Source organism: Delphinus delphis, chromosome 3 (assembly GCF_949987515.2).
Source record: "Delphinus delphis chromosome 3, mDelDel1.2, whole genome shotgun sequence".
In the NCBI taxonomy this organism is placed as follows: domain Eukaryota; kingdom Metazoa; phylum Chordata; class Mammalia; order Artiodactyla; family Delphinidae; genus Delphinus; species Delphinus delphis.
The window spans coordinates 70153999-70168603 of NC_082685.1; the positions used below are offsets into that span (position 1 = coordinate 70153999).

The 14605-nt window shown below is 42.0% G+C and overlaps 1 pseudogene; it reads left to right on the forward strand.

The window, feature by feature from the left end:
- The first annotated feature begins 676 nt into the window (after positions 1–676).
- LOC132423328 (putative elongation factor 1-alpha-like 3) overlaps positions 677–14605 on the forward strand; it is a 193700-nt pseudogene continuing 179771 nt past the window's right edge.

Here is a 14605-nt window from a genome sequence, read left to right on the forward strand (position 1 = left end):
TTCAGGGCTGACAGCTCACCTGCATTTTGAAATAGACACCTGCTAATTCGACTTTCCACCCTTTAATCTCACCCTTCCACCCACAGCATTCTACTTACCCCACAATTAATATACTGCTGGTTTTACCCATTAGGAAGGGTGGGGTGGGGGTAGGCTGAGCAGGAAAGCCAGGCTGATAGTCATTCATAGTCCAGATACCCCATCTTTTGTTACTGGGTGAGAGTCCCTAATCCTGATTCATTCTAATAATAGGCCTCACAACACTCTCCACACCACCCCCGAGACACGCGCGCGCGCGCGCGCACACACACACACACACACACACACACACACACACACGAGATGTGAACGTAATCCTTGGACATAATCATCTGGTCTCATTTTCCCGTGTAGATCTCTGCCCCGTGCCCCTTCAGCATCACTGCCTGAATCTGGGGACCGTGTCTAAGTGGGAGGAGGAGGTGGTGTGGACTTGCAACCTGAGAAAGGGCCAAAGAGAGCAAAGGTTTCTGAAGAGGTTGGGAGAGGGAGGGAACCGGGGTGGAATGAATAAACAGAGACTTTGTTCTTTGCCCTTTGGATGCTCTCCACGACCCTTGGGTTAATTTTAAATTCTCCCAGCCTGTCCCAGCTTCATGGTGCTCCTCACCAAAGTGAGCTTCGTGTGCCAAAGGGAACCTCTTTCCAAATGCACATTAAGCTCTGGGTCTGTGGGCTTAGGCGTGGAGCCTGCTGCACTACCTTCCACCCACCCTTCGTACATCCCCGGAAGTGGACCTTAGGCTGGGCGTGCATCTGTTGCCCTTCATAAGCAGCCTTTTGGGTGAGTGTTTGCCCTATGGGCAGAGTGGGAATTGGATTCTGGCCATCTAGCTCAGGCTGCCCACTGGGGCCATGACCGACCCTCACTCCTGCACTCATGGGGACGGGGCTCCAGTGGGAGAGTCACTCTGTCTTGGCAACATTATTTTTCTGTCCATCTTGGGCACTGCTAATCTCTTTAAGGAGCGATTTTTGAATCCTACAGGGTGTCTTTGGCCCCTTTCACTCCCCTGACACAGTCTGTGTCCTGATGCTGGATTTGAATTGCAGAGAATTAAAATGCCAAGCTTTTGTCCTGATGCTGTATTAATGTGATAGACCACTGACTTTGTGCTAAGAACTTTACATCTTGTGTTTGTGAACACTCAGAGTGAGTCTGAAGTATTGGTACTCTCATCCCCAGTGTACAGATGAGGACAGTGAGACACAATGTCTCATCCAACCCAGGTGCCAGTTCTCCCAACTTTCGACTATGCCACTCCCTTTCTCGCTTGGTACTCAGCATGTTGAAGGCTTGAAGCAGTGTGTCTGTGGCATCATTTAGGTTGAGAAAATAGGAGGCAGGAGATTTACCCAGAGGAGGCACCCCACTTTGCAACAAACTGGCAAGGTGAGAACACGCTATCTTCATGCCTTCCTAGAAATTCAAGGGACAACAATTTTCCAAACAGCAACTCCCCTCTCACAGTGATTAGGGGGCGCCCAAGGCTCTGGCCATCTGTGATTTAATAGATGGTAACAGCAGCAAGAACCTTGGCCTATAGAACAAGGACTTCATTGCTACTGCAGAGGCCACCAATGTGGTCTGGAACTTGCCTCTTTATTAAATCCAAACTGCCTGTTAACCTGAGAATATACACATCACATTTTAATTTATTTACATAGTTTCCCTTTACATTTCATATTTTAAATTTTATAGGGCTTTTCTGTTTGAAAAATTTCTTTACGCTCCTAATTATTATTTTCCTGATTCTTAGTCCCATTTTACCAATGAAGCTACAAACTCTTCCCTAAGATTCAAGACCAGTGTTCCTTCCACTATTCCATAGTACCTCTGCCCTTCGAACACAAGGATAACATAAGTGTTCATATGAGAGTGTCCCCCAACAGCTGGTACCAGTGAATGTGACATTATTTGGAAATTGGATGTTTGTGGATGTAATTAAGATGTAAGATAAAATGAGGTCATAGTGGAACACAGTTGTTACTGAACCAAACTAGGGTCTTCTCACCCGTGCAGAGTGAAGCCAATCTACTGACACTGCGTTGTGGTGAAGAAAAGTACAAGGTTTACCGCAGGGCACTGAGCAAGGAGTCCAGGCAGCTCAAGCTCAAAAGACCCAAACTCCCCGAAGGCTTTCAGGGAAGGGTTTTTAAAGACAGGGTGAGGGAGGGGGTCATGGGGTGCGTGATCAGCTCATGGACATTCTTCTGATTGGTTGGTGGTGAGGTAATTGGGAGTCAACATCATCAACCTTCTGATTCCACTGTTCTGGGGTCTACGTGCTTGTGGGCAGCATGCAGTTAACTTCTTCCACCTGGCGGGGGTTTCAGTATCTGTAAAACAGCTCAAAGAACACGGCTCAGAATATTATCTATAGCCCTTGAGGGGAAACTAAAGGTCCTTGACTTTGTTTAATGGCTAAACTATTATCGTTTTGTCTTGCTTGGCTGTTTTCCTTTGTTTTTGCATTTTCTCACGTCTCTGATTAAATTTATTCTTTGGAACTCGAGGAAGACCTAGGAGGCTAAAGTTTTTCTACAGACAGGAGGCAGGCAGAGGACGTGGGCAGGGGCTCTGTCCCAGGAAGCCCTTTTAGGGTCCTGCTCCATTACAGAGTGATCCCTAATACAATATGACTGGGGTCCTTCTAAGAAGGGAAGAGACACAGGGAGGAGAACTATGTGATGATGGCAGAGATAGGGTGGTATTGGGTTGGCCAAAAAGTTCGTTCAGGTTTTTCTGTAACATCTCTTTTTGGCCAACCCAATACGTCTACAAGCCAAAAAACACCAAGGATTGCTGGAAACTACCAGAAACTAGGAGAAAGCCTGGTAAAAGATTCTCTCCTAGAGCTTACAGAGAAAGCATGGCTCTGTCAACACCTCGACTTCAGACTTGCAGTCTCCAAAACTGTGAGAGAATAAATTTCTGTTGTTTTAAGCCACAGTTTGCAGTACTTTGTTACAGCAGTCCTTGGAAATTAACATAGGTAGCATCTGAATACAGATATTATGTATCTGGGCCTATAGCAGCCCAGTCTTTGCTATAATAATTTCCAGGTTCAGGTAGATACAGGCTGTTCTGATTTTGTAAAACAACTTATCATCAATTACTGATCTTTCTATAAGTATAGTAAAGTTTCTTAAATTTCTTTCAAGTTCTTCAGTATGGTAGGAAAGTTTTCACGTTAATGTCCTTTTCCCAGAGAACTGAGGCACACAGCCCACCTGTGGAAATCTCCATTCTCCCAGCCCAGTACTGCTGCTGGAGCCTTCTGCATCTAGAAACGTTTCCCAGGTGTTTTCATATCTACAACGGTGCTTCTTAAAACTTGGTTGATCTTTGAAAAATCCCAGTACCCAGATTATACCCCCAGACCAATTCTATCTGAATCCCTGGACCTCAGCAGAGGACCCAGACATTCATATTTTTATAAGTTTTCCAGGTGATTCCAGTGATCTTTCCAGTCAATGCCTGTGTGCTACAAATGCCTCTTGGGGTGTTATTTCATCAGAGGATAAGCTTAAGTGAATTTCCTGACCTATTATAAGCATCTAGAACAGCGGTCACATTGGTGTACGTGTTGCTTTCTGGCTACAAATGGCAAAATTGAGTATTGTGTCAAAGACCATGTAGCGCACAAAGCCAAAATATTTTCCCTCTGTCCCTCTGAGAAGATTGCAGAAGACAAAAACTTACCTGATTCATCTTTTCCTTCCACAATGAAAATCCAGAAAAGAGCTTTGCACTTAGTAGGGGCTCATATGAATCAAAGTGAAGTCAAGTGAACTGAAATGAGCTGAATTAAAGTTGAATCTTCTTCAACATATTATCTGAAAAGAGTCCAAGGTGTTATGCCTCCTAGGGTTATTTGCATTTTAATGTCACTTGTAAAGCACCAAAGTTTTATTTGAAGACAGAAAGGAATACCTAATTGCTGAAATTGCAAGCACCTGTAAATGTGAAGTACATCTCTATCCTATTAGATTGTGAGGTCTCCCCCAGAACCCCCTCAAATTGCACCAGGAAGGCCACCACCCAGCTTCCCTGTGCGCAAAATGGACTTAAACAGGCTCACTGGGGCTTCCCTGGTGGTGCAGTGGGTGAGAGTCCGCCTGCCGATGCAGGGGACACGGGTTCGTGCCCCAGTCCGGGAAGATCCCACATGCCGCGGAACGGCTGGGCCCGTAAGCCATGGCTGCTGAGCCTGCGCATCTGGAGCCTGTGCTCCGCAGCGGGAGAGGCCACAACAGTGAGAGGCCCGTGTACCGAAAAAAAAAAAAACAAAAAAATACAGGCTCACAGGAGCCCTTGCTAGTCCCTACTGTGAATTTAAAAAAATCTCTCCAAGGTTTATTTGCTTTGCTTATACTCCTTTTTGTTAGCCCAACAAGTTCTCTCCATGGGAAAAAAAGTGATCCATTTTCTTAAGGGGTGTCACCACTTCCCATTTTCTATTTCCTAGAACTTTCTTCCCACAGGGACTTTTATTTTTACCCATTGTGAACACGTATGTCAGCATAAGTACGTTGGCAAATTTCATTATTTAATTTTGCTGTAGTGTATGAGTGGTGGGAAATTGCTCTGAATTAAATTTCCTCAATGCCAAATCAACTTAACTGGGGAATTTATCAACCAACTAGATTGATACAGAGGTTTCTAAGATCCCCATAACCTGAGAAGTTCTTAAATTTGAATTAGCTGACATGGATGCTCGTGAAGAACAGGTGTCCCTTTTGTGTCTCAGGTAACCCAAACCTTCCCAGGGGAAGGGCTTTGGGCAGCTGACTCCCAAAAGAGTCAGGAGAGAGAGGACTTCAACCAAGGAGTTAAACAAATCAAGGTTGGAATTCCGACTCTTTATCGTTTACTAGCCCCTGACCTTGGACAAGTTACCGAACCTCTCGCAATAGCAAGTTTCCCCAAGTGGAAATGGGAGATCATAAAAGGGTTGTAAGGGTTAATGACATGTCGAGAACTTGGCACAGTGCCCAGCACATAGTAAGTATTAAATAAATGCTCTCTGTTTTTATGGTCTTAGCTGAAACTAAATTTGTGTCATGGGAGCTTACATGCTTGCGACAGAGGACTGTAGAGCATCCTAACCCATATTTTCATGATATGCCGTTTCGCAATTGCATCAGATTTGTGTGTGTGTGTATTTAATTTATAAACACAGAATTCTTACATCTACCAAGCAAAATATTAGAACGTTTCATGACTCTAACACAAGAGCCAAATCTTCTTGTCTTTACATTCTTCCTCCTGCAAAATCATTCCATCCACCACATGATCTTACCTTTCTCCTGCTCAGAAAGAGTGAATGGCTCCTTTTCCCTACATAACAAACGCACTCTTCTCCTGGCTTTCAAGAAGCAATAACCTGGCTCCTCAGGAACTGGGTCTAAACCCCACCACCAGTCATTTTCCTTTTACTCTGGACTCCCTCTCTTTGTTCACCCACATGTCACCCTAACCCCTCCACTATCATCTCAGACAGGAGCTGCTTTGGCTGTATTCCCTTATTCCTTCTGCCTTCTCAAATCAGACTCACTCTAAGATTCAACTTTGGTGCGGCATCCTCCCTGTCAGGGACGTCTTCTGGCCTCCGGAATTTCTCTTCTACTTCTGCATTTGGTAGCCATTTTAGTGTATGTCACGTAATTTAACATTTTACTAAACACGCATCCTTCACCCTTGATGTTTCATGCGTTGTGGTTGTGGCTACCTAGCTTGACTGTAATCCTTAAGGCAGGAAACATCTCTGAAGATTATTCTGTAGCCTGTGTTTCTAGATCATGTATACCATGTGGTGTGAGGAACATCACACTTGGCGTTAGACACTCCTAAGTTCAAGTTCCCAGCTCTGTGACTTTGGGCAGGCTTCTCAACCTCTAGTCCACAGTTTTTTCAATCATAAATGTTGTTCTAAGGGTTAAATGATAATATTATTTTAAGTTTGATTGAATAAATGGCCATAGTATCTTTGAAATCCAGTGATTCTTTGTGTGTTTCACACAATGTGTCTTAGCTGGATGTTTCCAGGAAAACAGAGCCCAAGGCAAAGCTTGGGTTCTGCCACTTTATTAGGGAATGCAATACAGGGAAACAAAAGTGAGGAAAATGGTAAATGGGCCAGAGCACGAGGGAAGATCCAAATAAAAGAGTACTTTATAGAGCTGGCCACTTCTGTGTATGGAGTGCTGCTGATGGCTCATCCTTACATTCGTCTTCAGAGCAGCATATGAACTACTGCATCTCAGGGCAGAAGGAGGGAGTGCTGGCTCCTGTCTTCCGCTGGTCAAAGATCCTGCCCACCGGACACTAACTCCCCCGTAATGTTAGTTTGTGCTTCCAATGGGTGCAGAGTAGATCCCCAGCATCTCAAGACTCAGTTTGGGTGGGAGCCAAGGAGTGCTGGGTACGGACCTGAGGAAAGGCCCTATTGGGTTGTGACCATGAGCCTAGGAAGAGCTGGTCATGGAGGCCAATAGAGACAAACCAAACCGCCGAACGTTTCAGAAAAAATTGAGTCCAAGAAGAAGCCTGATAAAGTATGAGATAAATTAAGCTAGCCTGTGATTCATTTCTCCCTCTTATATTTGTTTTGGATCTTTTCCAAAGGTTTTGTACCAATCTTATGGTCTTGTTATTTTGTATATTTCCTTCCCCATGAATGCCGATAGGAAGGTATATTTTCTTTTTCTGTAAGAAAGGGGCTTTTTTAAAATATAAAAGTAATACATACTTAGAATAGAGAAATTAGGAAATAGGGATTAGGAGATAAGAAAATAAAAATACTTCAAAGTCTCTCCATCACAATATACTTTGTAGTTATATCTGGCTTTTTCTTTTTTTAATTTTTATTGGAGTATAGTTGATTTACAATGTTGTGTTAGTTTCAGATGTACAGCAAAGTGAATCAGTTATACATATATCCACTCTTTCAGATTCTTTTCCCATATACAAAGTATTGAGAAGAGTTCCCCGTGCTATACAGTAGGTCTTTATTTGTTATTTATTTTATGTATAATAGTGGGTATATGTCAGTTAGCTGGCTTTTTCTTAATATGTTTTAGATATCTTTTCTTGTTAACAAGTAACTCTAGAATCTCATTGTTAATGGCTTTATAACATTTCACTTTATGTTTGAACCATTACTTTGTCAATCCCTTATTATTGGGCATTTACATTGTTTAAATTTTTGCAATTATCAGTGACACCTAAGTAAACAGATAAATATTCCTACAAGTGAATTCCTAGGAGGGAAATTGATGACTTAAGGGTATGTACCCTTTGAACACTTTGGATAATTATTATCACCTTCGCCTCCAGAAAAGCTGTACCAACCTAAACTCTTCCATCAGTGTTCAAGATGAGATATGCATTTGCAGACCTGCAGATTCTACTTAATGCCTCTGACCTCAGCTGGAAGCCAGCTGAGCGTGTTGAGCTTCACTGAGCATGATTCCAGCCAGTGTTCCATCTCATCATCAAGTGGGGTTCCCAGAGCTCTGCACTAGCATTAAGTCCTCAGAGCCCTGGAGCTACCTTTCTCCTTCCTTTCGTCTCTACCTGACAAACTCATCAGTCTTATCATTTCACTCAGTATCGTGAAATAATCATCATCTCGGCTAGGATGCTTTGGAAGTCAGCACTAGTTCTAACAAATGACATTCTTCCAGGTTTGGGCAGCACGTTTGTATTCTGGTGAGAGTAATTCCCATATATGCAATCCTGAGTAACCTGTTTGCCAACCATACAATCCTACACCACAGTTTTCTAAGTTGCATAATTCTTTCATCTCTGGGAAACACATTCGCCAGCCTACCCAGGTAGGCCCTTGGAGTGCATGAAACAATAATAAGCATTTATCCTGGGCTTTTAATCTTCAAAGTACTTTGTGAACATTAACTAATTAATTTTCACAGCACTCTTGTAAGAGTAGTAAGTACTTCTGAAATAAAAACAGCACAAACCATTGAAACATATGACATCACAAAAAGCCCAGAACCTAATAGTCTGGGAAGAGAAGATTGTTGATTACCAGCTCAGTTGTGAGAGTAAAAGGAAGTTGGGAAGGCTAGTGATTTATCCAGAATCACAAAGGGAATCAGCAGCAGGGTAGCAATTAGTTTTCACTTTCCTAGTGCCCATTGCTATGCTTAGGCCAAAAAGCAGTTAGACCATGGTAATTCAGTCAAAACTCTGTACAAGAGTTAAGGGTATCTGACAAATTCAAGGTCACCTACATACAACCAAATAATGTGGAGGAAAGGTACAAAGAAAAAGTCATAAATATTCAAATTAATCATATAAGAAGGAGAAAATGTATCTCAGAAAACAGGCACACTGGGCATTGAATTTAAAGTTCAGGCATTAATGAAGAACTTCAAAATATAAATGCAAATGAGAAGTGACTATACAACGAATCATGAGAGGACTGTCCTATGAATTCTTACTTGGATGTACACCTGTACCATCAAATAATGTTGACAATTAGGAACTCTAAAATTCTAGAAAGTGGGTAAACACACAGCTTTGAACACTCTTGGAAAATAAATTAACTTCTTTTATACACCTGATGCACAGTGATTACTTTTGACCTTTGTGTCTTGAATAGATAATAATATAAATAATTCTAAGTTTTAAAACTTTTCATCACCAGCTAAATCATTAACTTCTTTGTGCTTCAGACTCCAATGATAAGCATCGTTTGTGGTCATTTTTCTACTTTATGTGGATGGCACATACAAGGGCACGATGGTAAAAGTGTACTAGACTCCTGGAATCAGGATAATGATAATATAACATGGTATATTGAAAATATCGTTTACTATAATATTGCCTATTCATGCTAGATACTATATGTAGTGTGTAAACAGCAAAGCCTGACATATAGTATGAAAAGTTATGGATTTTGGTAAAAACTCCCTGACTTTAAACTGTAGTAAATGCCATATGTTAGCAGCGTGTCATTGAGAGTGTTATGTACACTCTCTAGGCCCCAGTCTCCTCATGTGTATAATGAGGATAATGACACAGTATTGGTCAGGACTCTCGGTTGTAAGTGACCTTTCCTTAACTCCATATTCTCTTCTGGCAGCTAACTCATTGCTCTTCTGAAAGAATCTTTCATATTCTGCCTCTAGGTCCTGATTTCCCCACCTCTCTTCAGCCCATCACAAGGAAGCTCCTGTCTCTATCCCTACTCCACTGAAACTTCTCAAGATCAACTTAGTAAAGCCATATTCAATTCTCAGTCCTCACCTTATTGGACTCTCAATAGCTGCCTCGGTGGACATGGCTGAACACATTCTTTCCTCATCAAATACTTCCTTCCCAACTTCATTAATATCACATTTGGATTTTCTATGAGCTCAATAGAGATTACTTTTTAATCTCCTCTGCCGAGTCTTCTTTTTCTACCCGAATTGCAAATGTTGGAGTATCCAAGGGCTCCGTCCTTGTCCCTCTTCTATATCTATCCCCACCCCTCTAGGAGATCTCACCATATGCTATGGCTTCAGATAGAATGTATATTTATATCTGCAGACCATATGGCTTTCCTAAACTCCATACTGGCAAATCCAACAGTCTACTCAACATCTGCTCTTTTATAGGTAAGAAAAATGTCACACTTAACACATCCAGTATTGTGACATCTATCCACTCATCCTATTCTCAGTCCCACCAACCTTTTCTTCCCCAGATCATCTCCATCTCCTTTAGTCTCACAACTATTCATCCAGTTGCTTATGCTGAAATCCTGGGGAACAGCCTTATTGTTTTCTTGACCTCCTACTCCCACTCTTCATCTCTCCCACCCTCCATTCATATACCTAATCAATCCATCAGGAGGTCCTACTTGCTCTAAGAATGTATCCTGATCCCACCAATTCCCCTGTCTTCACTGCAACCACCCTAGTTCAACCTGGCAATGTCTCTCACTTGGATTAACAGACTTTTACTTAGTTTCCCTACTGCTTTTCCTGTTGTCCCACTGTATTCTGATCTTCATGTAACAAGGTAATTGTTTTGGAGTATAACACAAATAAGTAAGTTCATGCTTCTACTACAAAACCACCAATGGGTTTGCAGTGCAGTTATAATAAAATCCAGAATCCATAGCAAGTTCTAAGAGGCCCTACATGAACTGATCTTGCCTCGCCCACCCACCTTGTTCATTGTGACCTCCTTTATGATACTTGAATATAACAAGCACATCTGGATTTCAGAGACAATGTACTTATATTTTCCCCTACTGGGAAGCTCATGCCCCAGATTTTCACATGGCTGGCTCCCTGACAACCCAGATCTTAGCTCAAATGGCAGTTCCTTAGAGAGACTTTTTTTGACATTTTGAATAAAATTGTCTCCACGCTCATCCACAAGCACACATATATTTTCTATTCCATTAACCTTTCTAAATTTTTTCAAAGCACATATTACTATCTGAAATTTTATTAATCATGTATTTACTACCTGCCTTCCCCATTATAAGATTCCATAAAGACAAGACCTTATGTCTTTTCTTCTCCTCTACAACCGCCACACCTCATAGGGTTTTAGGCTACTCACAGGCACTTATTAAATATTTTTTATAGTATAAACAGAAATCCAACTCAAACTGGCTTAAGGATAAATAGAAAAAATAAAGGCAACCTAAAGGTTGAGGACTATATTTAATGTAAGGTATGGCTGAAACCAAGTATGCAAGATTGACACATTACTATTGTATGTTTTTCAGTCTCTTGGTTCAGTTTTCCTCTACGTTAGTTTCACCCTCAGGCAGGTTGTGCAGGGGAAAAAAAACATAGCAAGTGATACCTCCTGAATAATATGATCCTTACTGTTCTCAGAGGAAGCAAAGCTCCCTGGGAAGAGAGACTGATTTGCCCATTTTTTATCCCCAAAACCTAGAACAGTATCTGAAATTAATAGTTGGGTTTTTTTTTTTTAACATCTTCGTTGGAGTATAATTGCTTTACAATGTTGTGTTAAGTTTCTGCTGTATAACAAAGTGAATCAGCTATACATACACATATATCCCCATATCCCCTCTCTCTTGGGTCTCCCTCCCACCCTCCCTATCCCCCCCTTCTAAGTGGTCACAAAGCACCGAGCTGATCTCCCTGTGCTATGTGGCTGCTTCCCACTAGCTATCTAGTTTACATTTGGTAGTATATATATGTAAATGCTACTCTCTCACTTCATCCCAGCTTACCCTTCCCCCTCCCCATGTCCTCAAGTCTATTCTCTACATCTGCACCTTTATTCTTGTCCTGCCCCTAAGTTCATCAGAGCCTTTTTTTTTTTTTAGATTCCATATATATGTGTTAGCATATGGTATTTGTTTTTCTCTTTCTGATTTACTTCACTCTGTATGACAGACTCTAGGTCCATCCACGTCACTACAAATAACTCAAATAACTCAATTTCGTTTCTTTTTATGGCTGAGTAATACTCCATTGTATATATGTGCCACATCTTCTTTATCCATTCATCTGTCAATGGACACCTAGGTTGCTTCCATCTCCTGGCTGTTGTAAATAGAGCTGCAATGAACATTGTGGTACATGACTCTTTTTGAATTATGGTTTTCTCAGGGTATATGCCCAGTAGTTATTGAGCTAATTAATGAATAAATACAGACCTTGTCTCTCCCAGTACCCACATATCAACTCCTAGAGAAGACTCTATTGGACCATTCACAGAGAAAGGGTAATGCTGAGAAATCAGCTGGACCACATGTTCATGCTAGCAGATAGAGTTCCATCAAAATCACAAATGATGGGTGATGGGCAGCTCCCAGTAGAAAAAGTATGATGAGAAGACAAAAGATTTCTGCCACAAATACCTAACTGGTTAAGCTGATTTAAGGATTCAATGAGTTAATGTTTGTTTAAAAAAAAAAAGTCTATTCCAACACAGAAAAAAAAAGTATTTCAACAAATACTAGTTTCTTCTGCTACTTTAAACACTAACCTACATGGGAATAGAAGTGGCTTGTATAAACTGGGTTCCATTCACTTGGAAAACTTAAGACTACCTATCCTTCAGACTTAAGGATAAGTTTACAAATTGCTAAGTCTGAAAAGCCAGTCTCAAACAGAGATTCTTTTGGGCTTAGAAACATAAGCCATCTGAGTTTCAGATATTTATGATTCTGTTTGCCCAAGGAACCTAAACATCAAATGCTGAAAAAAAACTTTTTACAGGCTTTCGGGTCCATCTCTTTTTCTAGTCCATCTAGTGTACCTGTGTCAGCTATCTGCCTTTGTCCCAGTTCTCTCTTCCCATAGGTAAATGATAGGCAGAACTTTAAATGGAGGAATGGCTATGGTTTGGGCCTTTTGTTGTGAGATGGGTTTTGTGATGTGCATATTTTAGGGAAGAAATGGGCAGCATAGGGGAAAGAGTATTTCTAGCTTCCCTGGATTTGATTTTTTTTTTTTTTTTTTTTGCGGTCCACAGGCCTCTCACTGCTGTGGCCTCTCCCGTTGCGGAGCACAGGCTCCGGACACGCAGGCTCAGTGGCCATGGCTCATGGGCCCAGCCGCTCCGCGGCATGTGGGATCCTCCCGGACCGGGGCACGAACCCATGTCCCCTGCATCGGCAGGCGGACTCTCAACCACTGCGCCACCAGGGAAGCCCCTGGATTTGATTTTACTTACTAAAAATATGCTGTTTTATTTGCACACACTCATGGCCCTACATTCTACATATTTCTCTAGTCAATTCATTCTCCCAGGTTTCCCAGACAGTATTTTTTCACATTATATTCTCTCCACAAACCTCAAACCACTATTCCCCACTCCTCAATCTCAACTAAAAAGCTTGCTCTTATTTTTCTAAGGAAATAAAAGTTATCAAAAGAGCATCCACATTGTTCCCACTGCTAAATGTATTCTTACTGTTGTCTGTAATCTGCCATTTCTGCAGATGAACTGTCTGTGCTCCTATCAAGGGTCATGCATACCAGTTGTGCACAGGATTTACCCCTCTCGTCTATGCAAGGATATTGGTGTAGCTAGCATTTATTCTCTCTGTGTCCTGCATCTTCAGTTTTCCCCCTGAGTGGACCCTTACTGTGAAAGTATACTTGCACAATCTCTCCTGATCAAACACACCTATCCAACAATTGGCACACTTCTCGATTTCTTTTGATTCTCCTCCTTGCTCTTCGGGCACTTCCATCCATTTCTTTGCTGTTTCTTCTTCATATTGCCAACCTCTAAATATTCCTTGGTCCAGGGCTCTATTCTCAAACTTATCTTACCTATTTATCCTCACTGCATTAGGAATTTCATCCTTTAAAATTACTGTCTGTATGCTAATGATAACCAAGTGTACATCTCTGGTCTCTAACTCTCCTTTGAATTCCCAGCTGTATGCCAAATTTCCAACTCAATAGCTCCATTTAGAATTCTAGCAGACTTCTCAAATTTAATGTATATTAAAACTCTCCCAAACTAAATAATCGACCAGAGAAATCCCAAACATGCCCCTTCTCATGTTACCCATCTCAGTTAATGGCAACTTCATTCCTCAGTCCACCAGGACGATTAGCTCTACCTTCAAATATATCCAGAAAGTGACCGCTCCCCACCACCTCTACGTCTTCACCTAGTCCAAACCACCATCCTTTTGCATGGATTATTTTAATAGCCTCATTACCTACTACAGTTGATTCTTTTGCGCAGAAGCCAGAGAGGATTCTTAAAAACATAAGTCAGGTCAAGTTACTCCTCTGCTCAAAGCATTCCGGTGACTTCACTTTGCTTGCAGACTTGAATCCAAACTCTTCACCGTGACGCTATAGGCCCTCCATGATCCAGCTCCTGACTGCCCTTCTGGCTTCATTTCCTACCACTTTTCCCCTCACTTACTCACCAGCAGTCACATCAGGATTCTGCTCTACATTGAACATACCAAGCTGATTCTACCTCAGGGTCTTTGCATGTGCTGGGTGTCCCATCTAGAACACTTTGTTCTACAAGTTTCATACCCCTGCTCTATTCAGGCCTAAAAATCCTTCCCTGAAGACCCTATCCAGCACAATTCCTCTCTTTCTTCAGAACTCATTTTTCTTTCTAACGCTTATCACTGTGTGACCTGTGTGTTAGTCACTGCCCAGTCAGGAGACAGAAACCACACCAAATGTTTAAAGACGGGAATTTTAATATAAAGAATTTTTAAACTAGTAGGAGGCAGTTAACTAATAAAAGGGGTAGAAGAGGACCCTAAGGAGCCTAGATGTAGCCTAGGGAAAAAGGTAGTGACTGCCTCTAGGCTGAAACACTAAGGGAGCTAAGGGCTAAGAGAGCCCCCTCCCCAGGGTTGAGATTCAGACCTTCTCAGGAAGGGCATGGCTACCACAGGAGCATGCAGTCTGACTGTGGCCAAGAAAACTTACCAAAGGCTATGGGCTATTACTGGTCTTCAGAAGAAGTCTGCTTTTGCCAGAGGGTGTGGCCAGGCCTCTGCTGTCTGCCATTGCAGGAGGTTATGGGCAGAACAGAACCCATGGGAAGTGGCCTAAGGGTGCGGTTGGA